General features: G+C 36.0%; 1 non-coding gene and 1 pseudogene across 1 annotated transcript; one reads left to right on the top strand and one right to left on the bottom strand.

Moving 5' to 3' along the window:
• Window positions 1-21,185: 21,185 nt before the first annotated feature.
• LOC100963881 lies at window positions 21,186-22,122 on the bottom strand (annotated as a pseudogene).
• Window positions 22,123-22,499: 377 nt separating this feature from the next.
• LOC111728328 lies at window positions 22,500-22,606 on the top strand. The gene has a single exon (XR_002775656.1). It is a non-coding gene; the product is annotated as a U6 spliceosomal RNA (small nuclear RNA).
• The last annotated feature ends 424 nt before the right edge of the window (window positions 22,607-23,030 follow it).

Raw genomic sequence — 23,030 nt, 5'->3', positions numbered from 1 at the left:
CACAGATCTCTGCACAGCAGTGGCATGTTCTTTCTCCCCATTTATTCAGGTCTCTATACAAATGCCGCACATTCACAGCTGACTTTCGCATCATTTCCATGAAATAATGCACCTTTTCCATTTGTCTGTATCCACTCACACTGCTCAACTTTTCTTTATAGTGCTTATCACTACCTAGCATTATTTTATGTTTATTTATTTACTATTTATTTACTGAGCTTTATAAAAGCAAAATCTGTGTTTATTCCATGCAACATTATATTCACGAAACCTAGAAAAAAATCCTTGAAATGTAATGTTCATTAAATCTATGGTAAATCACTGTTCAGTTATGAAACTATGATATTTGGATGAAGTATTCTTTATCACATTTACCTTAGCTACAAAGCATAAATGTGGTGAGATATTGATTGGACAGTATGATATTATCCTCAGAGATGGAAACCAGGAGTAGAGCCATTACACTCATCTTTTCTCAGATATCTCTGGCTAAATCTTTAAATTTTGCTGTAAGCATCCAGATTTATATTTTGAGTCTTTAAGTACTTTTCTTGATATACACTGAGCTCTCCCTGTAAGTGGGCTCATCTACAACTCATTTGTGGCTGTTTTCAAACTCTTATTTCTTTTTCCTGATCTAGACCATTGTGCCCAACTTTTCATTATTACTGTTAAATGTACTACAGGAAGAATTTCGCTTTTTATTTTAGGAAGAAAAATAGCCTAATGAAAAGTTAAAACCAAGTCAATATTCTAGTTAGCACTCCCTCTTCAAACATGGCCACATACGTGCTCTAGCTCAGTCATTGCACAAGAATCCATCCAGAATTCCAACTATAAACTGGGCACCATCCACCACTGTTTCATCATACACTCTGACTCAAATTGTCACTCTATCATTTGTTAATTTCAGCCCAATAAAAGTTTTATCATCTTTTAAATCTATCAATTTCCTTCTACAGCTACCATTTTAATTCAAATCTTTACCATTTTTAACAGTTTGTTGTAAGCTATGAATGGGAAACTGGTGTGTAAATGTGAGTTTGCTTAGTAACTATAGTTCATATAATCTAATCTTCATATCAGTGTTTTGTAACTTGAATGTATTACCTAGATATCAAACATCAGGAAGTCTACATTGCCTTTACCCACATAAACTAATATAATTTTTTGAATATCATCAAAAGTATGTGGTCACACACTCATTATCATTATTAGACTCATATTACTAATAAATAATTCATATCCAAAATATATAAAGAACTCTAACTTAATACCAAGAAAACAATAACCTGATTTAAACATGGGCAAAGAATCTGAATAAACACTTCTTAAAAGAAGATGTACAAATGGCCAACATATATTGATACATAAAAAAATGCTCAACACTGTGAATCATCAGGAAAACTCAAATTAAAACCATAAAGGAATGTTAGCTTACATCTATTAGAATGGCTTTCACCAACCCACTAACCAACCAACCAACCAACAAAAAAACTCCTAAAGATAACCACTGTTGGTGAGAGAAAAGGGAACCCCCATACTCTGCTGATGGGGATATAAATTAGTATAAATATTAGGACAACAGTATGGAGGTTTCTAATAAACTAAAAAAAAAAAAAATAGAACTCCTGTAATATCCAGTAACCCAACTTCTGAGTATAAACCTAACACAAATGAAATCAGTATCTCCAAGAGATATCTTCACTACTCTGTTCACTGTATTATTGTTCACAATATCCAAGATGTAGAGCTAAGCTAAGTGTCCATCAATGGATGGATACAGAAAATGTGTTACATATGCCTATGCACAAGAACATACTATTCAGTCTTAAAAGGAAAGAAATCCTGACCTTTGTAGCATGTATCAACCTGGAAGACATTATGCCAGGTGAAATAAGCAAGACACAAAAACATAATAGAACTAATGCACACGCTCACTTAAATGTGAAAGACAAAGAAGTTAACCTCATGGAAACAGAGAGTAAAATGTTAACAGAGGCTGATGGGATGGAAGAGAGAGCAGATATGTTGGTCAAATGGTACAAAGTTTCAGTTACGTAGGAAAAGTAAGTTCTGGACTCTACTATGCAGCATGGTGGCCATAGTTAATAATAATGTACTGTATACTTCAAAATTGCAAAGTGAGTAGATATTAAAAGTTCTCATCACAAAAACCAAAATAATATGGGGGTGTTAGACATGGTAATTATTTTGATTTAATCACTCAACAATGTATACATACACCAAACATCTCCCACAAATATATATACAGTATTTACAAAAATACTGTAAAAAAGAAAATTGTAAAAATTTTACTGAAGACCAAGAAGAAAAGGCTATAAATAAAGAGCTATGCCCTTCTACATCCGAAGACTGGAGTGTTTCAAAATGATAATATTACTGCTTTGTTTTCAATGTAATTTTGTGTTTATTCTTAATAATAATAGCTTGTAATCAGAATTATGTTTATTCCAATCCTTTTTGTTTCTTTTACCCAATCAACTACTTATGCGACTATATTTTAATGCAACTATAAAATCAAATTATCACTGTCTAGTTTCACAGCGTATTTTCCATCAGAATTGTAACACTTTAAATTTAGATTACTCCAGGAATGTTTATGACTTGCAAATCACCTAATTCAAACACCCTATCCAAATCTGATTATTTATAACTCAAAATGTATGTCTATATTTTTGACATTTCAGAATTTTTCCAGAATTCGCTCAACCCATCTCTCAAGTTTCGTTCTTCCCACCGTGGACTGTTGCTCCCAGCAGACTCACTGGACTGGCTTTGCCTCCCTACAACGTGCTCATTCCAGCCTGCGACTAATTCAACAAACAGATGGTAATTGTGAAACAGCGCTAGACACCATTGTGCATGTGATTTTGTCCCACTTCACATTCTTCTGTTTCCTTCTTTAAAATCCAGTTTCTCTTTGAATTTCTCCAAGAATTTTTTTTTTTTTTTTAAATCAGATGTTTCTAACTCTTCGCACACTCCTCTGGATGCTGGCGGCATTTGTGAGTGTGCTTTTCACCTTGTATATTTGCACTTGTTTGTACTCTGCTTTGGGAGCATATGAAGAAAGTTCAGGAGCCCCCTGTCTTTATGTACAAATCCTTTGTCTTAAATCTTTTATCTTTGACCCCTGCAAATGGTTCTATACAGGGGACATTCAGTAAATGGAAGCTGAGTACTAAAACTGGATAATTTTTTTTAAAGTCTAATAAGTGATACAAGAAAATAGAGCAGACATTTAAAAGATTTTTTTTTTAAAGAACTGAGATTCAAAACAGAAAAACAAAGATTAAATAGAAGGGGGTGTATGGCACAGCGATGACTTGTAAACTGCCCATAGCCTTTTCTAGATATGATTAAACCTAAGTAGTGAAGAGATTTCTGTCCCGCAAGATTATTGGTCGTATGAATTTGAGCAATGCTGCTGCTTATTTGCATAGAAAACAAGTCAAATTAACTTCATAAGGAGATATGGACTTTCAAGTTCTCATTTAAAAAAAGGCAAGAGTAGAACTCTATGTATTTTTTTCTATTCTCAGAGAAATATTAAACCATTTGAAATGTACTTGAATGAACTTCTGAGCTTAATAAACTTATGTTTTGCCAAAGTCAAATTAAGATATACTCGAAAGTTAATTTTGAGGCTAATTTTGAGGCTAATAACTCAGCATGGCATACTTAGTCTTACAGATTTATATCCTTATCCAAACCCCATAGGACATTTTATAATCAAGTAAACAAAATTTAGGGATTATTTAAAACATCTAAGAAGAGTGGATGAATTTACAATATGCAGATGTTTTCATCTGTGCTACTGTGTGTGTGTGTGTGTGTGTGTGTGTGTAAAGATACGTACTTTATTTCATATATTTTATTAAAGAATAAATATAGAGCAAGTTAAGGATAGTTTTTTAAATGTATTCAAGTTTACATTGAACTAGTGATAATCACCATATAAGAAGCAAAAAAAGAGTTTATTGAAAAACAAAATAAAAATTATTAGTTGGCTAAAATAAGGAATTCACATTTATATTAAGTTTTTATTTCTTACTCTCCCAATATAAGATATTATAGAGAAAGAAAAAAAGCTTGCTTAAGACTACCCCTGAATATTACATAATTACTAACATAAAATCTAACGTTGTAAGAACTGATGATTAGCTCTGAGATCTCATCCTTTCCTTTGTCAACCTGGCAGCACGGCCAGAAACTGGAAAGACATGAGGACCTGTCCTATTATTATTTCATAGCATCTTCATTACATTTGAATCCTTTTCCTAGCTGTTCTTGTTTTTGTTTAGATTTGGTCTACGGTGAGACTTAAAGAAATCAGAACTTGCAAAATGGACTATTCTCAAACAATCAATTTGATCAACTTCATCAAACCATGATAGATAATACACAGTTCCAGTTCCTTTTATACCAGCTTGTTCAGGACCATATTTACAGGATTAGACCACAGAAAACCTGAATTGACAGTAAGTTAGTATGCATTCATTGGTTTTAAAGTTAAGTTCACTGACTTCTCTGGCAACTTGGTTACTATACAAAATTGAACTGTTTTTTGCTAAGAAAAATCTAAAGATTTTTAAACTTTTAAAACCTAACCCTTTTTGAGAAGTTATACCCTTCTTTTTGATTATGCTATCCTTTGCCATAGTAAATAAAATTGTTTTTCCCTTTCCACTGCAGGGATGTCCATTTCAGTCTTTGGTTTGTGTTGCTTAATTTACTTTATTTTGCAGGGACTATTCACAGGTGCGATCATAGCACACGGCAGCCTCTAGCAAGTCTAGCCTCAAGCAATTCTCCCACCTCAGCCTCCCTTTGACTAGGACTGCAGGTGTGTGCTACTAAGCCCATCTGAGGAGTCTTTTTACATCACATATATATATATTTTTATAATTTTAGTTCTCTGATAATGTTTTTGTGTGCTTGTATATTTTCTTGAACCTGTTAATCATTGTTATTTTAAACTATGTCTCATGCTTCCCAATGTGGATACATCTGTGGATATATTTTAATTTTACCAAACTAATGTGTATTTATTTTTGTTTTCTATATTTTATATTTAGATATTGTTTCTTGAGCCTCTTGGCAGTTGTTGATTAGACATAGAGATTTTGTAGGACATCTTATAAATGCTTTGAATCATGTCATTTTCCTTCAGAGACTGTTCAACCATCAAAGTAAGATGGGAAGATTATTTTAATCCATTTAGGGACTAGGTTACTTGGTTTGTGATTTGCAAGATTTGTAAGACTCCATGTCTGTTTTACTGTTACTACTAGTATGTCCCTTTGGGCTTTCCTTTGAGAACCTGAGGTGATTCATTTTACTCCTCTGCAATTTTTGTCTCCTCAGAACAGTGAAGCTACCCAGTATGTTTAGAAAACTTCCCTATGTTTAGAAAACTTTCTTCTAGATTCTTACCCTTTGAAGAACTTCAGAAATACACAAATACCTATGCTATTTAGAGGAACCAACACTGAAGCTATATTGGAAGCCTTGCACCAGGATGTTCTCATGGCCTCACCAAAGAAACTGCAGTAATTCTCAGGTATGATAAGGGCCTTGAGTAGATAGACACATGCATACTTTCTCTGTCCAACAAATCTTTGAAGAAGAAAGAAGAAAGGAATGAAACCAATTCCCTGACCTATGAGAAAAATACATTGGTATATACTATTTTTAATAATTTCATTCACGTTTAGAAATAGAGCATTGTAAGAGAAACCTTGCTGCCTTTTCCTGTGTCCACAGGGAGAGAGTGGTTCCCCCAACACTCTGCGTCTCACTGCAGTCCCTTAAATTGTTTCTCCAGAAATGAGAAGGAACAAGTGCTTCCAATAGATAAGAACCTGAAATTAACCTGGCTCTGTGCTCACTCTTTGGTGGAATAGATGCATTAAATGTAAATATACATAGTAAGAGGTTCAGCCTCATCATCCTGGCTGTTAACTTTTATACTGAATTGACGGCAAAACTCCAGGCTGTTACTTGGGATGACATGGCTCAGGGAAGCAATCAAAACCGAATAGACCAGAACAGGAGAGACTCTCCCAAGATCACTCGTCACCCCCATTTCTAAACCAGAAACACAGTTCTTAGGCAGTCCATAATTTTTCCTTCTTTCAGATTTTCCTCTGGCTAGTGGGAAAAGCAGGTTAGGTATGCAGTGTGAGCCCACTGTCTTCAATTCAGTGGGTGGTCTCGGTGTGGCTATGCTCACTGATGAACCATGGTGACATTTTGAGTGTCATGGAAATAGTGTTAGTTTAGAGATGATTTCTCTCCACTTGAGTATTGGTGGGGCTTTAACTTGCCCCTCTTATCCAGTCAAAGAGGATGAGGAGATAGGATGAATCGCCCATGATTATGGTATATTATATAAGACTCAAACTTATACAGGTTGGTAAGACACATTTTCCTGGCCTTGAAGATACCAACTGCCAACATGTGCAAAGAGCCACATGTTAGGTATATTAGTTAAGGTTCTACATACCTACTAAACCAATTTTGTGTGTGTGTGTGAGTGTGTATAAAAAGATTATTTTTAGTATAGTACAGCCTCTGCAAATTGACCAACCAAGGGACTGTAACAAGCAGGTCAACATATGGAGGTGACCAACATAATGAACTAGGCCTACTGTGCTGATATGTACATGTGGTGCATGTCTGGTCTATGAAAACTAGGTCAAGTTAAAGAGGTGGTCTGTGCAGGGAGGTGGTCAACTATGGAGGTTCTAAACTATGGAGTTGAGTTGTAAGGCTGGTAAATCCAAAATCTGCCTGACAGATCATCACATCAGGCTTGAGACCCAGGTGAGAGCCAACAGCGCACTTCATATCCAAAGGCCATCAGGATGGCAGAATTCCCTGTTGTTTAGGAGAGGTCAGCTTTTTGCTCTATTCATGACTTTAACCAAATAGATACAGTCCACCTCATACCACATATTATGAAGAGCAATCTGTTCTACTCAAAATTCACTGATTTAGACCAAATATCTGGACTCTATGGCCAAGCCAAATTGACAGACAAAATTAACCACCACAACAGGGAACTATTGGCAGGCTCAATGAGCTGAGAGCTTCAGTACTTCTGCAAGGAAATGAATTTTTCTAACAATCAGGCAAACTTGGAAAAGGACCCTCTTGCTTTTAGAGGTCACCATTCTAGGCATTACTTTGGTTACAACTTTGTGAGACTTTGATTAAAGAACTATCTAGACTGTGCCTAGGCTCCTCATCCACAGAAATTGTGAGATAATAACCATGTGCTATGTTAAGCCACTAAGTTTATGATAATTTGCACACAGCAAAATAAAATTAATATGAGGCAAATCTGAATTAGTCAATATGATAAGTTTAGATTAAGCAGATGGCTTGTAGAGTAAAATCTTTAAAATTTGTGAATTGAATAATTTGACAATAAATGCTATAGTTTTACACACCAAATAAATGCACTGGATTCCAGGATATCTGTTTAGTCTGTATTAAAACAAAGAAAAATCTGCACTAACGTGTTAGTCAAGTTCCCTATCAATTATAAATGAATACAAAATACATTCATATATTTAATTTGCATTTGGAACATGGCCACCAAAAAGATTATAAGCTAATCAATTACAGCCTGAAGAAATTTTTATGAGAATAGATAAAACTTGTATGACTCCTTGGCCTCAACACAGATATTTTCACAAAGATGAGATCTTGCTATGCTATCTACAAGGTTTATTCTGGTGATTGTTAGGAAGTAAAAATTGAGAGAGAAATGGCCTAATTTAAAAAGTATGCTTGAAAACTTATTACCTAGTCATTTTAAAATATTTAATTTGATTTAATAAGTATCATTATGATATTTTTTTCATGGTAAACACTTTGCTCCTATAAAATAACCCCCAAAGCCAAATATAATTCTATATAGTCACCAACCAAAGATAATTTTCTGAGAGAAAAAACTGTATAAGAAAAATGGACACAAATTGTTTTTCTTAAAGAGTTTGAAAAATTAATTTGCTTTCTATTTCTTGAAAATTCTCTCATGATAGCATACTAGTACTTATTTGTTGTATATCATCAACTACGTGTAAGTAACTGTTAATTTGGTTTATTGTATACAGTATGTATATTTCTCTATAAGAATACTAAATACTAAAAGCAAGTCAGTGTGGCATAAAATGATCAGGAAAACATATTTAAATCAGTATTATGTAATTTAACAAAGACATCTTGCCTCAATAATATTCAAATCCATGTAGACTTATTTAGCTATCATCCTATTATTCTGCCAAAAATAATTAGAATCAGAAGGCATAAAGTGACACTTCCAGAAATTTTGACGTCTTGGAGAACTCCTCTCCAATCCTTTTTTTTTTTTTTTTTTTTGATAATAATTAAATGGATCTGTGGTTGTATAGGATTTTGGATAACACATGGAGCCCATCTAAAAATCTCAGCCACAAAGAATGAGAAACAAAAGTCTCCATGGGCTCTAACCTAATTTCCATGTTCTCAGTAGAAAGCAACCTCCTTTGACTCTTTCTGATATAAGATATCGTGTGCAAGGCAACCTTGGTTCTCCTGGCATTCTTTTTCTTTCTGGAAGATTTTCTGTATGTTAGTGGTTTCCTCAATGCTAAGCATACAGTGAAAATATGGTCAAAATATGCTGCATAACTAGCATATTATTTTACATTTTCATTGTATTATGTTTCAGCAAATTTATTTATAATATACACATGGATGATTTTGTCCCCTCAGAGGACACTTGCCATTCCTTAGACAGTTTTAAATGTCATAATTGGCCAGATATCACTGACATAGAGTAGAGATCAGGAGTGCTACAAAACATAATACAATGTATAAAATTGTCCTCTACCGCAAAATTATCACGTCCAAAATGTCAGCACTGCCAAGGCTAAGAAAGTGTTTTAAAGAAAGAAAAGCATGAAATTATTTAATTGCTTGCAAAAGATAGCCAGAGCTGTGAAAAAAGTGTTTGTTAGATGATATGAAGAGGGAGTTTGGTTCATCAGGAATTCTTTTCTTGAAGGAGACAGACAATTTCATATCAATACTGCTTTATTTCCTCAACTCTCTGAATCTATTCTGCTGTAGATACAACATTTCAAAGGAAAGGTAAATGCAAAGATGAGAAAATGTAGTCAAATGGAGAACACATTGGCTAACTCTCTAATTCTGGAATGACAAAACAGTTCTGATTGCCCTGATGAGAGATTAATTGAAAATGATTTGGGTCGAAAAATAAGATAATTTATTGATATGAATATGCTAATATGAATAATTTGGTATTCACAGCAATAATTTGAGTGCTGTGGCTTTTATGCTGAAGTTTCCCATTAAAATGTGAATCTAAAATTTTAAATGGCCTATAATGTAATAGGGACTCGTGACTACATGACATAGATAAGCCATTGTAAGGGGTCTCGTCAGGGACTCCACATAAAATTAGGCTCAGCAGGATCAAAGCTAGAGATTTGATTAGAAATATAAATAGCCCAACCCAAACTCCTTTGATTTTAAATAGTTATATAGGATGACACAACCCTGAAGCACTTCTACTGAATTATAGTCATGCTACATAAGAGAAATTCCAATATTAGTATTTTTTTTTAAGGACAGGATTCAAAAATTTAAATGAGCATTTCTTATCTATGTTTTCTCTTATTTTATTAGAAGAAATGTGTAGCTGACATTCATATTTTATTTGATGCATATATTGCTGCCATTTGAATGCTAAGAGAAGGTTATGTTAAAGTCAGAAATTACACCACTTACAACTTTATCCCTGCTAAGAAACACAGTAGTGGGCACATTGTGTCTGCTCAATAAATATTTCAAATATCATCTGATATGATTATGATCATTCTGTAGGAGAACTGCAAAGACCCATCTGCAATTGATATACTTAATACATTTAGAAATTTTTAAACTAATTTTGTTTATTTTTTTAACTTATCCACTATAGTCTTTTTTGTTTGTTTGTTTTGTTTGGAGACAGAGCCTCAAGCTGTCCCCCCGGGTAGAGTGCCCTGGCATCACAGCTCACAGCAACCTCCAACTGCTGGGCTCAAGCGAGACTCCTGCCTCAGCCTCCCAAGTAGCTGGGACCACAGGTGCCCACCACAGTGCCTGGCTATTTTTTGGTTGCAGCTGTCATTGTTATTTTTGGCGGGCCCAGGCTGGATTTGAACCCATCACCTTAGGTGTATGTGGCTGGCGCCTTAGCCACTTGAGCCACAGGCACCGAGCCTATCCACTATAGTCTTAACAGTAACTGGTGTTGCTTATACTTTTCTCCTTGGCTTAGAGTAGGCCAAACATGATAGCTGATTGTCTATCTAGGTTAGGGTTGGGGTTATGGTTGGAGTTATTTATTTCATGGTTTTTCTTGCTAGATGTACACAGTTACACTGAACTATAATAAACAAATTCCAAATTCCCAGCAACACTGTTTCATGGTTGAATACACATTGTGGGATCATTTATTTTATGTAATCAATTTATTTGTAATATCTGTAATATTCATGAGTAAAATAATTCTGGCATCATAATAAAGCTCATTGTTACAGCCAATGTTAGAGTATTTATTTTAATCATTATTTCAACCATTAGATTTCATTTCATGGTTCTGGAGACCAAATATCACAATCAAAAGTTGGAACTGCTGTAGGACTTTGTGGCGACTACACCAGTGACTTCCCCTTGGAGTGATGAACTGCTCTATAAAAAAGGAGAAAAAATATTATGACTGATATTATGCCTTTTACTTTAGACATGCCAACGTATACACATATATTTAAGGTGAACGAGAAAAGCATAAATAGTTGCAATTTTTTTCCTAAAAATTACAAAGGAGAAAAAAGTGAAAGAAAAAGAAACCTCCTCTTTCCTTACTCCCTAGTTTTGGGGAAGATCTTCAAGAATTGTAAATCACTTTACGACATCATTTGAAGACTATAACATTGTTCTTGCTCCAGATTCAGAAACTTCTCCGGTATTTTTTCTTGTATTCTATTTTCAGGGCAAAACTAACCAGCTAACGATTATAAATGGCAAACAACAGACAGATTGGTGCAGTCTGGTGACATCACACACACTAGGACTTTGCTAGGGGCCTAATGGGAAGACAAGAGATTTAACTTTACAGGCTGTGCTATATCAAAGAGAGATGGTTCATAGTATTACAGCATCAGATTAGACTATGAACTGGCACAATTTTAGGCACCAACCAGGGGTAATAAAAAGGATATACATTAGAAAGTTTCTGTCATCTGTAGGGGGAGGGTTGTAAGGTTTTTAGAATCACAGACATGAAGTGAGATGAGAGAGTTAATTTCAAGTAAAAAAAAAAATTGAGTGCAGCCCAAATTGCTGACATATAGATTGTGGGCAAATAAGATATCAAGCTTTTGGATGATTTGTTACCGAACATTAAATAACTGCAACAAGGATATTGAGGCAAGAAGCATAAAAAATTCTGAAAGTACAACTCTACTTTTTAGAATAGTTCCAGATTGTTGGTACAAAATTACTATCCATGATCTCATTTGTTTCTAGGAAATCTTTTTCTAAAGATACTTTTCTGAAGCTCTTTTTTTAAAAAAATCTGTTTATTTGAACAAAACATTTGCATTCTGGTTGGTCAGTGGTTGTTTATGCTCAATGATTAATATAACTAGGAAAACACGGTTTTATAGATATTGCTGTTTTTAAAAAGTTGTCCTTCGTTAAGATTTGGAAAAATTTACCCACCTGAAAATATACTAAGTCTGTGCACATGTTTGTTAACAGCAATTAGGTGTGGTCAATATGAACCTGAAGAGTACACCTGTGGGTTTTTCTATTGTTTTGCAATGGATTGAATATTTGAATCTCATCATTACGGAGTTTGTTCTCTCATTTATTCAACAGCCATGCCGAGTTCACAGTCACAAGTTTACATCAACATGAAGAAGGAAGAGTCCACAAGATCCTTCTTGAGTCTCGTCCATCATCAGCTCCAGCTATGTTAACTATTTCCCTGTTTCCCATGATGGAATTCTGTCCTCCTTTCCTGGAATGTCCTTCTTTTACGTAATGGTATCAATTCTTCAGTTGAATATCATTGTATTAGATAAAGAACTTACTGGTAGTCCACGTATCTTAACCTTTACTACTCCTTACTAGAAATTTGTGATTCATTCTAGCAGCACTTTATCACCATTAAGCAATTGACTAATTGATTTGGTTTTTATATTTTATTGTTTTTCCTTTTTATCTCTCTTATCTTCTGGAAAATAGACTTCAAAAGACCATGGCTTTTTGTTTTGTTCACTGTACTCTTTCTAGTGCTTAGAACAGTTTCTCAAAAATATCTGTTTAATGAACATATAAGTTGATTAACACATAGTGTACAATAAAGCCCATCCTTTTCACGAAGAATCCCCAATATCATAGTGGCTTATAAAAAAATTTTTTTATTGCATTGGCTGGTGGGGAGTTGATCCATGTCTTCTTATTCCAGGATTAGCTAGAGCCTCCATTATCAGAAAAATTGACTATGAATATGGCAAGGAGAAGGAGATTAAGTAAATCACACAAGGATTCACGAACTCACCCATTCAGAAATGCTAAAGAGAAACTCAGTCACATTTCATTGGCCACAGTAGATTGGCCTGTGCCTACCATGTGTAAGAGGCAGTAGTGGCAGAGATGGCGTTTGCATGGGTGGTTAGGGAAGGTCTCTGTGATACAGTGACATTTATTTAGTTCAGATCTGATTTCTCGCTAGAGGTTGAAAGCTCAAGCTGTCTTTAGCAAAATTTCCATACCAGTTCTGTGTGATTTGTCAAAAATGGATACAGTTGTCCTTACTTTATAAGATTGCTGCATTAAGTGAAATAATTTATTTACACAGAGCACTTAGTACAGTGTTTAGGAACTAGTAAAGGCCCAAAAATATCCATTATCAATATCATTAGCATCACCATTTGAAATCACTTTGAATGAAATTGTAAGTCTTCATCCAAACAATGAAATATAAAAACATATCTCAAATGGGTAAAATCATGATAAGTAGATTTTGTCATTAAAATGACCTTCTATGGGTGTAGGACCATCTAATAAAATGTAAATTTTGAATTATGCTTGGTTGATGCAGTGGTTACTCACTAATTAGTGTGAAAGTTAGGCTATATTTTTTTAAAATCAAATCAATGATATAATAGTACATGGGAATTAATTTGAGCAAGAATTCGTGGTTTCTCCGAAATCAAGCAACTCAGTCCTGCCAGAAATATGGGGTCAAATTTATATCCATACTTTATAGTTTTTTAAAAATATTTTTTTGATTTGCAACAGTTACACATAAAAAGAGATTTTCAGGAATATATTTGTTCTTAGAGATTTTTTTTTTTTTTTTAATTTATTGTTGGCCAGTATAGTGACAGAACCTTGCTTTGTCACCCGGGCTGGAATGTAATGAATGGCTCAATCATAGCTCACTGTAATCTTAAATTCCTGGTCTCAAGCAACCCTTCTTTTCAGCCTCCAGATTAGCTAGAATTATAGATGCATGCCATTATAGTCAGCTATTTTTTTTTTAACTCTTTATATAAATACAGTATCACTATGTTGAACAGGCTGGTCTCAACCTCTTGGAGTCAAAGCAATTTTCCTGTCTCAGTCTCCCAGGCATTAGCCCCTGTTTTCAGCTATAACGTACATTTTATATATAAGTCGTCTACTAGCAATTGTTGCCTGAGCTAGCAGCAGGACTGTGTTCCTCAAGAATAATAAATAATGCTAGAAATGGTGAACAAATATTCTCCTTGATTGCTTTGAGGTAATTACACATTTTTAAGAGTCCATGGGAATGTACTATACCCTGGAATGCCATGAAAAGAATTTAAAAAGATACAGCTGGTATTATTGATCATTACATAATACCAAGGTTGTTGACTTTACCAAAGAAAAGGAAAGAGGAGTGTCCATAATGATAGTTTCAAAGGAAATATTGACCGGAATTCATTTACTGTGAAGAAAAGTGATAATGAATTTACACAGAAAAATAAATAGAAGTAAAACGCTCTAATATTCTATACCTCCTACACTGTCTTAACCTCCACAATCAAAGTTCAAGATATTTAGGCACAATGGTTACACATATGCTACACATTAACTTAGTAGTTGCTATGAATTTCCACAGGAAGATAAGAACGTATACCTTAATACCTGAATTGTTGTATAAGGACGTTACATTGTTTAACTCTGTGTTATAAATCATGAACATTTCTAAAATTTAGCTCAAAGCAATACTGGAAAGCTTACCGAAAGTTATGTGTACTAAGAGTTAAGAAGACAGAAGAATAACATCAAACGGTTGCTTACCATCATATGATACCAATTAGTGTTTTCACAAACACTGATTATTAAGGAGTTCGGTGCAACTTACATTTCCATTTCGATTTAACACGTTTAATCTAGGTGTTTAGTTGTTCACGGGTATGAGAATGTATTTTGTCATTCACGGAGATCTCAGTTGTAAGTCTGATATTCCCGACTCGTCTGAGAGTTTTCCACCTCAAGTATAAGAAAAGAAATTGCCATGCCTCAAGGCACTAAATTACTTTTAGTATTATAATTCCTAGTCCTTTGTCTCTCCTTGATCCTCTGACATTTTTTTCATATCTCCTCTTGTAGTGCACTTAAGCAGACCTATTTTGATTAAATAACTCTCCAGAGGACTAAGATTATAATACAATAGTCTTCCAAACAGGTTATTCCTGAGTACATATTGCTATTATGCAGTGTAGATATAAAATCAGTATTTCATAAATGCATGTTTCTGTGAAATCTGCCAAGTAGATGAATATCTTTTTCATTGTTCCTGACATCATTGAATTATAAATAATAAAGTGAAGCTCAAATTGTTTATTTGCAATTGAACAGCTCTGAGAAAAATTTCAGTTATCAATGATATAGTAACCTCCAGAAAAGTCAGTAACTTTAAAATTGCAGTGAACGCTCTCTGAAATAATTTCCTGTAAATTGGGCAATTGCTCAGAATTGCCATGAATCAATTCTCCAAATCCAATAGAGTTAAAATGAGTGGTGAGTACATTCTTATTCAATTTATCTCTTTGAATCAAACTGTTCAGTGTTTTGGAGTTAAGCTGGCAGTAGATAGGTGAAGTCTTACTAATTAGCATGATTGCACTCAGGTGAAGTACTACTAATTAGCACGGTTTCACCCAGGTAAAGCCCTTCTCTGCTAGTCAGTCTATACTCTTCTGAGAAGTTGTTTTGTGCCTTTTTAAAACAGCTCCCAGGAAAAGTACCCTAATTTCTGGAGGTCAAAATATTACTATCTTTAAGCAGTTAGAAAATTTCAAATATTAAAGTAAAACATGAGGCAATTTAACTGAATCTTCAGAACTTGACTTTGTGAGTAAAATAAAGCTAAAAGTAGAATTTTTATCAGTGTGATTAATTTTTATCAGTGTTATTAATTCCTTCTACGAGTCACATACTAGGTTTTTAATAAAGACTATTGTATGCTGAGTTGTTAACACACAAAAAGGACCACAAAGCCTGATTTTAGCATTAAATTTCCTATTTCACATAGTTATCTTAGGAACAATTAAAAATTCTTGACAGTCAAAACAAACATATAAATCAGTGACAAAATACATAAAAGATAGATCTTGGGGGGAAATCACTAAAAAGAAGAATGGCTATTACTAAAAAGCTAAAAGATAACAAGTGTTCGTTAAGATGTGGAGAAAAGGGAACCCTGGCGTACTGTCAATGGCATTATAAACTCATGCAACTATTAAGAAAAACACTATAAAAGTTTCTCATAAAACTAAAAATATAATTACCATGGTATCTAAAAATCTCACTGTTGGGTATTTGCCAAAAAAAGAAAGGTGAAATGAGCATGTCAAGGGGGATATCTGCAGGTTCACTGCTGCACCAGTCCCATCAGCCATCCACGGAAACAACCAAAATATCCATCAGAGAAGGAACACATGAAGGGTCACAGTCCTTTCAATACCACTAACAGAGTAAATTTCCAATGTTTTCTTTTTCTTTTCTTTTCTTTCGTTTTTCTTTTTTCTTTCTTTCTTTTCTTTTTTTTTTTTTTAATGAGACAGAGTCTCACTTTGTCTCCCTTGGTAGAGTGCTATGGCATCGTAACTCACAGTAACCTCAAACTCTTGGCCTCAAGTGATTCTCTAGCCTCAACCTCCCTAGCAGCTGGGACTACAGGTGCCTGTCACAACTCCTGGCTATTGTTTTAGAGATGGGGTCTCACTCTTGCTCAGGCTGTTCTTGAACTTGAGAGGTGAGGCTATCCACCTGCCTTGTCCTCACAGAGTGCTAGAATTACAGGCATGAGCCACCGCATCCTGCAATTTCCAATGTTTTCAACACACACAAAGAGTTAAATATTTGAGGTGATTAATAATTATTCATTTAATCTATTCACATTTTATTCAAAAGTCATATTATCACTTTGTACTTCATAAATATAAATAGGTATAGCTACAATTTGTCAAGTGATAACAATCTTCTTTAAAAAAATTTTTGTGTATGGTTATGTGTATACATATATATATACACATATATAGAGTGGACATAAAGTTTGTGTGCAATTTAAAATAGTATTCATTTAAAATTGCACACAAACTTTATGGCCACCCTGTATACACATGCACATACACACGCTCATACATACACACTATATTTTTTAAATTAGTTTTTTGGGAAACAAATATTCCTAATGTTTTTCTAGTTAATGAATTTAAGCAAGACCCTATAATTAATTTTTTAAATTGTTTCTCTTTAAAGAGTTCAGAATGTTACAGGGGGACAAGTGTTTTGGTTATAGAAACTGCTTTTGTACAGTTTGCATTTAAAGTTTTAAGTGTGCCCCTCATGCTGGGAGTGAGCATTGGTCTCTGTTAGGCTAGAATTTACCCATCCTCTACCCTTTCCATCTGCTTGTTGACCATTGAGTTTTACTACCAAATGGACTCGTGAGTTTTGATCGCTTAGTTCCAATTTAATAGTATGTGTCGTTTTGTTTATCATTTTTGTAATACTTCCCTCCAGTTCCACCCAGCTTGTTACAGAGGGAGGAAGGGAGTAGTAGTTCGTTATTCTTTTCTTTCTTTTTTTTTTTTTTTTTTCTCGGCCTGATGAGTACTCCATGGTCTATACATACCACATTTTATTAATCTACTCTATATTGATTGGAACTTGGGTTGACTCCACATTTCTGTAATCGTGAAAAGTCCTATAATAAAAATCCAAGGGCACATATCTTTTACATAACAGGATATTTTTTCTTCGGGTAAATATTCAATAGTAGGACAGCTGGATCAAATGATAGCTCTACTTTTAGTTCTTTAAGATATCTGCATACAACTTTTCATAGAGGTGATACTAGTTTGCAGTCCTACCCGTGCTGTGTAAGTGTTCCATCCTATCTGCATCTGTAGTTTGGGGCTTTTTGATAAAAGCCATTCTCATAGGACTTAGGTGATAACTCCATTGTGGTTTTGATTTACATTTCCCTGATTAGCGAAGTTGAACATCTGTTCATGGGTTTGTTGACCAGTAGTCTATTTGTTTTTGAAAAGCTTCTCTTCACGACTTCTGCCTATTTTTCGTGGAGTTGAGTTTTTTCTTGCTGAATTGCTCGAGTTATTTATATGTTCAGGTTATAAGCCCTTTATTGGCGATGTAGTGTGCACATATATTCTCCCAACTATAGATTGTCTATTTGCACTATTGATTATTTCCTTGGCTGTGCAGAGGCTTTTTAATTTAATCAGGTCCCATTTGATAATTTTGTCATCACTGTGATTGGCTTTGGGGTCTTTTCCATAAATTCTTTGCCTAGGCCAGTATTTATGTCAGAAAATGTTACAACATTCTCTTCTATAAATTCTTATTATAGAAGTTTCATGCCTTAGGTTTAAGTCTGTTTCCACCATAAATTAATTTTAATAAATGGTGTGACATATGGATCCTGTTTCAATCTTCTATGTGTGTTTGTCCAATTTTCTCAGCACCGTTTATTGAATAGGGATTCTTTTTTCCCAGTATATGTTATTATCTGCTTTGTAAAAGATCAGATGGCATTCTGAGAATCATTTTATATCTGGTTTTTCTGTTATAATCCATTGGTCTATATCTTCGTTGTTTCGTCAACTATAGACTTGTAGTATAGCCTGAAATCAATGAAGGTAACGCCTCCTGATTTGTCTCTTTTGCTTAAGGTTACTGTGGATATTTCAGCTCTTTTATGGTTTCATACAAAGTTCACAATTATTTTTTGTAGATCTATGATGAATGATGTTCACATTCTAGTGGGGGATTGCACTGAATCTGAAGATCACCTGGGTAGTGTGAACATTTTAACAATGTTGAATCTGCCAGTTAAGAGCATTAACCTGTTTTTCCATTTGCTTCCAAATTGCAAATTCTTCTGCAATTTCTTTCCTAAGTATCACATAGTTCTCCTTATAAAAGTCTTTTATCTCCTAGGTTAAATGTATTTCTATGTACTTGATATCCTTTGTTGCTATTGTAAAAGGTACTGAGTCTCTGATTTGATTCTCAGCTCAACTGTTATTGGGTATACAGGATTGCTACTGATGCGTATACAATAATTTTGCCCCCTGAGACTGTGTGAAATTTATTTACCAGTTCTGGGAAATTCTTATCAGAGTTTTTTGGGGGGGGGTTCTAGATAGAAGATCATATTCTTAGCAAAGAGTGATGGTTTGACTTCTGCCCCTATTTGGAAGCGCTCTGTTTCCTTCTCTAGTCCGTTGCCCTTCGTGGGATTTCCAGTGCTACATTGAACAGAAGCGGTCACAGTGGGCAATCCTGTCTAGTTCCAAATCTAAGAAGAAACACTTTTAATTTTACCCTAGTCAGTGTGATGTTTGCCTTGAGTTTGTCATATATGGCTTTTTAAATTTTGAACTACCTTCTCTCTATGCCTATTTGGTTGAGAGTTCTTATATTAAAGGGTACTAATTTTTTTCTAATGCTTTCTATTGAGATGATTGCATGATTTTTTTTCTTTTGCTTCTATTTGTGGGTTGAATCACTTCTATAGACTTATGTAGGTTGAAACATCCTTACAGCCCTAGAATGAAGCCAGCATGGTTATAGTGGATTATTTTTTTTAATGTGCTGCTTAATTGAGTTTGCTAGAATTGTATTGAGAATTTTTCCATCTATATTCATAAGGGCTATGGGGCTGTAGGTTTCCTTTCTTTTCTTTCTTTTTTGTTTGTTTTCTTTTGTTTTATTTGTATTCTTTCCTGGGTGTTGGTATCAAGGTGATACTGGCTTCATAGAATGAGGGGAGGATTCCTTCATTTTCAATGTTATGGCATCATTTCTGCAGGACAGGCACAAGTTCCTCATTGTAGAGCTGGTAAAATTTGGCTGTGAAACCACCTGGTCCTAGACTTTTGGTGTGTGGAAGGTTTTTTACCGATACTTAAATTTTGTTATTTGATATTGGTCTATTTAGTTCTATTCCTTCCTGCCTGAGCCTATGGAAGCTATATGCTTCTAAGCATTCATCCACCCTCCACATTCCAGGCTGGCATGTCCACAAAAGCTTCCTTGCCACTTGAGTTCAAGAATAAGACCTCTTCCCTGTATCTCCCTGCACTGCTCTCACATCTTGGGACACCAGACCCTGCCCTGCCCACTGGTCTAAGCCACCAGTGAACAAGTGAGTAGAAAGCTCTCAAGTGATGGTGGCCCCATTCTCCATGTCAGGCTTGGCTAGGGACACACATCCAACCTAGAGAAGCAGCTGTTTGTATGCTTTTGATTCACAGTCCCCTCCCAGTCAGAAAGCAGGGGATGGGCCATGGCTACCAGCTGGCCAGGACTAACACTGTACACAGAGGAGTGTGGAGGAGGGGGTGTCCAGGTTTAAGGAAGCCACCCTATGGCACTCACCCTTTTGGACACCCAAGTTCTTGGGGTTCACTGGCTAACGCTACTTTTCCTATTTAGCCACTGTGCCTGGGTTCTTAGAAGGTGGCAGTGCCTCCAATATATTTTACCTTCTAGCCAGGTGGATACATTAACCAATGTCACTAATCAGCCATCTTGCCTCAACCCCTGTCGTTAATTTTGAAAGTTTTAATACACAATGATAAGAGAATGGGACCTGAGATATATTTTATACCTCTTGTTAGACTTGGGATAAATAAAATAAGCCAAAGAGAATGATAGCAGAATTGTAGAGCTGTTTGAATGAAATTAAAACAGTCCTTTTTACATAGACAATTAAAGGTGAAAGTAACATTTGGAGGCTTATTTTATTTATTTATTTATTTATTTTTGATTAGTGAAACACTTTATTAGCAATACTGTTATCCTGGAATCAGTCATTAGGCCCTTCCCTCAGCCCAGTGAGAGCAGATTTAGATGTGATTGTTAAACAGTCCTTATTTCATGCCCATTATCCTTAGTAAGAAGATTCTTCTACTAAAGAAGGTTGTATGTTCAAACCTATGAGATCGCAGTCTGTGAGAGGACCAAGGACACACCAGTAAACATGCACTGATCACAGTTTTCTGTGTCAGGCCAGGCCACCCGACCTGGCCAGCACGTGAAGAGAGGTGTTCAGATGCAGTTTCTAGCTATAAGAGGAGACAGTCTGAACAGACCCACAGTCTCAGGCCAAATGATGTTACTGATTAAAATGGAAACTTCATGCAAGAGTAAGTCATAGACATTGCTCACGCACCATTCTGTCTACTACGCACACATCTACCTGGCTTTGGTCAAGTGGGGAGAAAGGCAGTGAGTTGAGGTACTGTGTGATCATGGAGATGAAATCCAGGAAATGCAAGCTGCTGTCATGGCTACTCAGGTTTGAGTTCAGCTGCTGAGGTGTCACAAGCTTTCGGGTCAGACATACAGGTGGCGGTTCACCCCACTCTCCTCAGTCCAAAGCGACACACAAGTGACAGGTCTGCTTCCTGCTGCCATTTGGAACAGGCCTTGCAGGTAAATCTTTTACTTTCCAGAAACCAAGTTCAGCTGCACAGAGCTTTTGCTGTTATTCCCTTGTTCCGGCATTTTCTACCACCCAACAGCATTCAGCAAAATGAGTTAATAGTTATTGGTGTTGGGGAAGGGTAAAAAAATAAAATAAAAATAAAGGACACAGAGGGCAGCGATGCAATATTACTGCAAAGGCAGGTGAATGCGGGCACAACCCTGGCTTGCCAGGCTTTGTGTGAAAGTGCATTTTCCTTATCCTTGTCTTTCTTGGTTTGCTGCGCCCGAGATTGCTGGGCCTGGGACTGTAGCAACCGGGCGCTGCCTTCTTCTTCTGGAAGTCGGTCACTCCTCCCCGAGCTCCTCCTTCTTGTCCTCCACTCTCTTCTCCTCGTCTTGGAGTGTCCGCTGAGGAGGTCCGACTTCCCGTGAAGTTCCTCCTCTGCCCCTTCCGGTTCAGCTTCTTTCCGCTTTACTCTCAGAACCATTTCCTCTCATTTCCTCTTCTTCCTTCTGCAGCTCTCCTAGGAACTCGTTCCGTTTCGCCTCCTATGTCTCCTGAAGACCGGGGTCGGGGTCAGTATCCTTGAACCCCATCTCCTCGAGCTTACAACGTCCGTACAGTCCATCATGGCAGGTGTGAGTCTGTTCTCGCAAATCCTCCCTGTTCACGCGGATCAGCATCTCCCGAAGTTTCCCGAAATCGCATGGTTTTCATTCTCAACCTGTACCGCGCCCCAGGGGTACTGCCTGGCCTTTGCCATCTTGTTGCCAATCTTCACCTCCTCAGTGCTGTCAACCACTGCAAGCGGGAGATGGACGCTGATTGTTGCATTAAGCTCTTCCACAGTTTCTTTATCAGTGGGGAACTGATCTCTTGGGACCCCATTGCTGACTAGTTCACTCAGGATCTTACTCTTAAATTTGTGCAGTTCATTCTTGGCAATGGTGTCAGCATTTGCAATTATTGGAATGATGTTCACTTTACTGTCCAGCTTCTTCATGGTGGCCAGGTCCAGGGACTTCAGTGAATGCCCAGTTGGGGTGATGAAGTAGAGACAGGCATGGACCCTTGTTGCTACCTTTTTAATTAAAACCACCAAATTAGGGCAGCACCTGTAGCTCAAGGAGTAGGGTGCCGGCCCCATATACTGGTCCTGGTCAAAAACTGGAAACAACAACAACAACAATAACAACAAAACAAACACTAAATTAATCATGGCTGGTGATCTATCTAGCTTTTCCTAAGGAAGGATATACTTTTGAAACAGAGTACAACCGCTGGAAGTTGACCACCGAAGGCATTGTAACAGTATGATTGACATAAGGAAGTGGTCAACATAAGAAACTTACATTGAGTACAAGTGGTAGGTTCCTGGTCTGTGAAATTAGGTCAATTTAAAGACGTGTATGTACTTGCTTCGGCAGCACACACACTACAATTGGAACAATACAGAGTAGATTAGCATGGCTCCTGCGCAAGGATGACCTGCAAATTCGTGAAGCGTTCCATTTTTTTTTAAATAAAATTAATTCCCTGTTGAGAAAAAAAAAAAGGAATGTGTCAGGGTGGGGAGGTGGTCAACTGTGGAGGTTCCAGTGCCCTATTTCCAAATTTTTATCAGGGCACTGGGGATCTGAAAGCATTCAGATTGTCTCTCTGAAACACATGCCATGTATATTAACTAAAAATATTTGAAAGGAAAGAGTTCCTAGAATTTCCTGAGCTATGATTCCACATTAATAATGGATAAAATCAATAGTAAGGAGGAGAAAGAATTTGCTTCAGGAATAAAATTCTCTCTCTCTCTCTTTTTTAATTTTTAAAAGAAAAGTCCATTGTAACCTGATTCATCTGCACTGACAGACCGATACCCAAACCGATTTACTTCACTTTCACAATCCTTCATCATTTTTCCTGTGATCCCACAGCTAATACAGAC

Source organism: Otolemur garnettii, unplaced genomic scaffold (assembly GCF_000181295.1).
Source record: "Otolemur garnettii isolate 467f Iridium unplaced genomic scaffold, OtoGar3 scaffold00150, whole genome shotgun sequence".
Taxonomy (NCBI): Eukaryota; Metazoa; Chordata; class Mammalia; order Primates; family Galagidae; genus Otolemur; species Otolemur garnettii.
The sequence above is the reverse complement of the archived record's forward strand: the minus strand, read 5'-3'. Positions and strand labels throughout refer to the sequence as shown.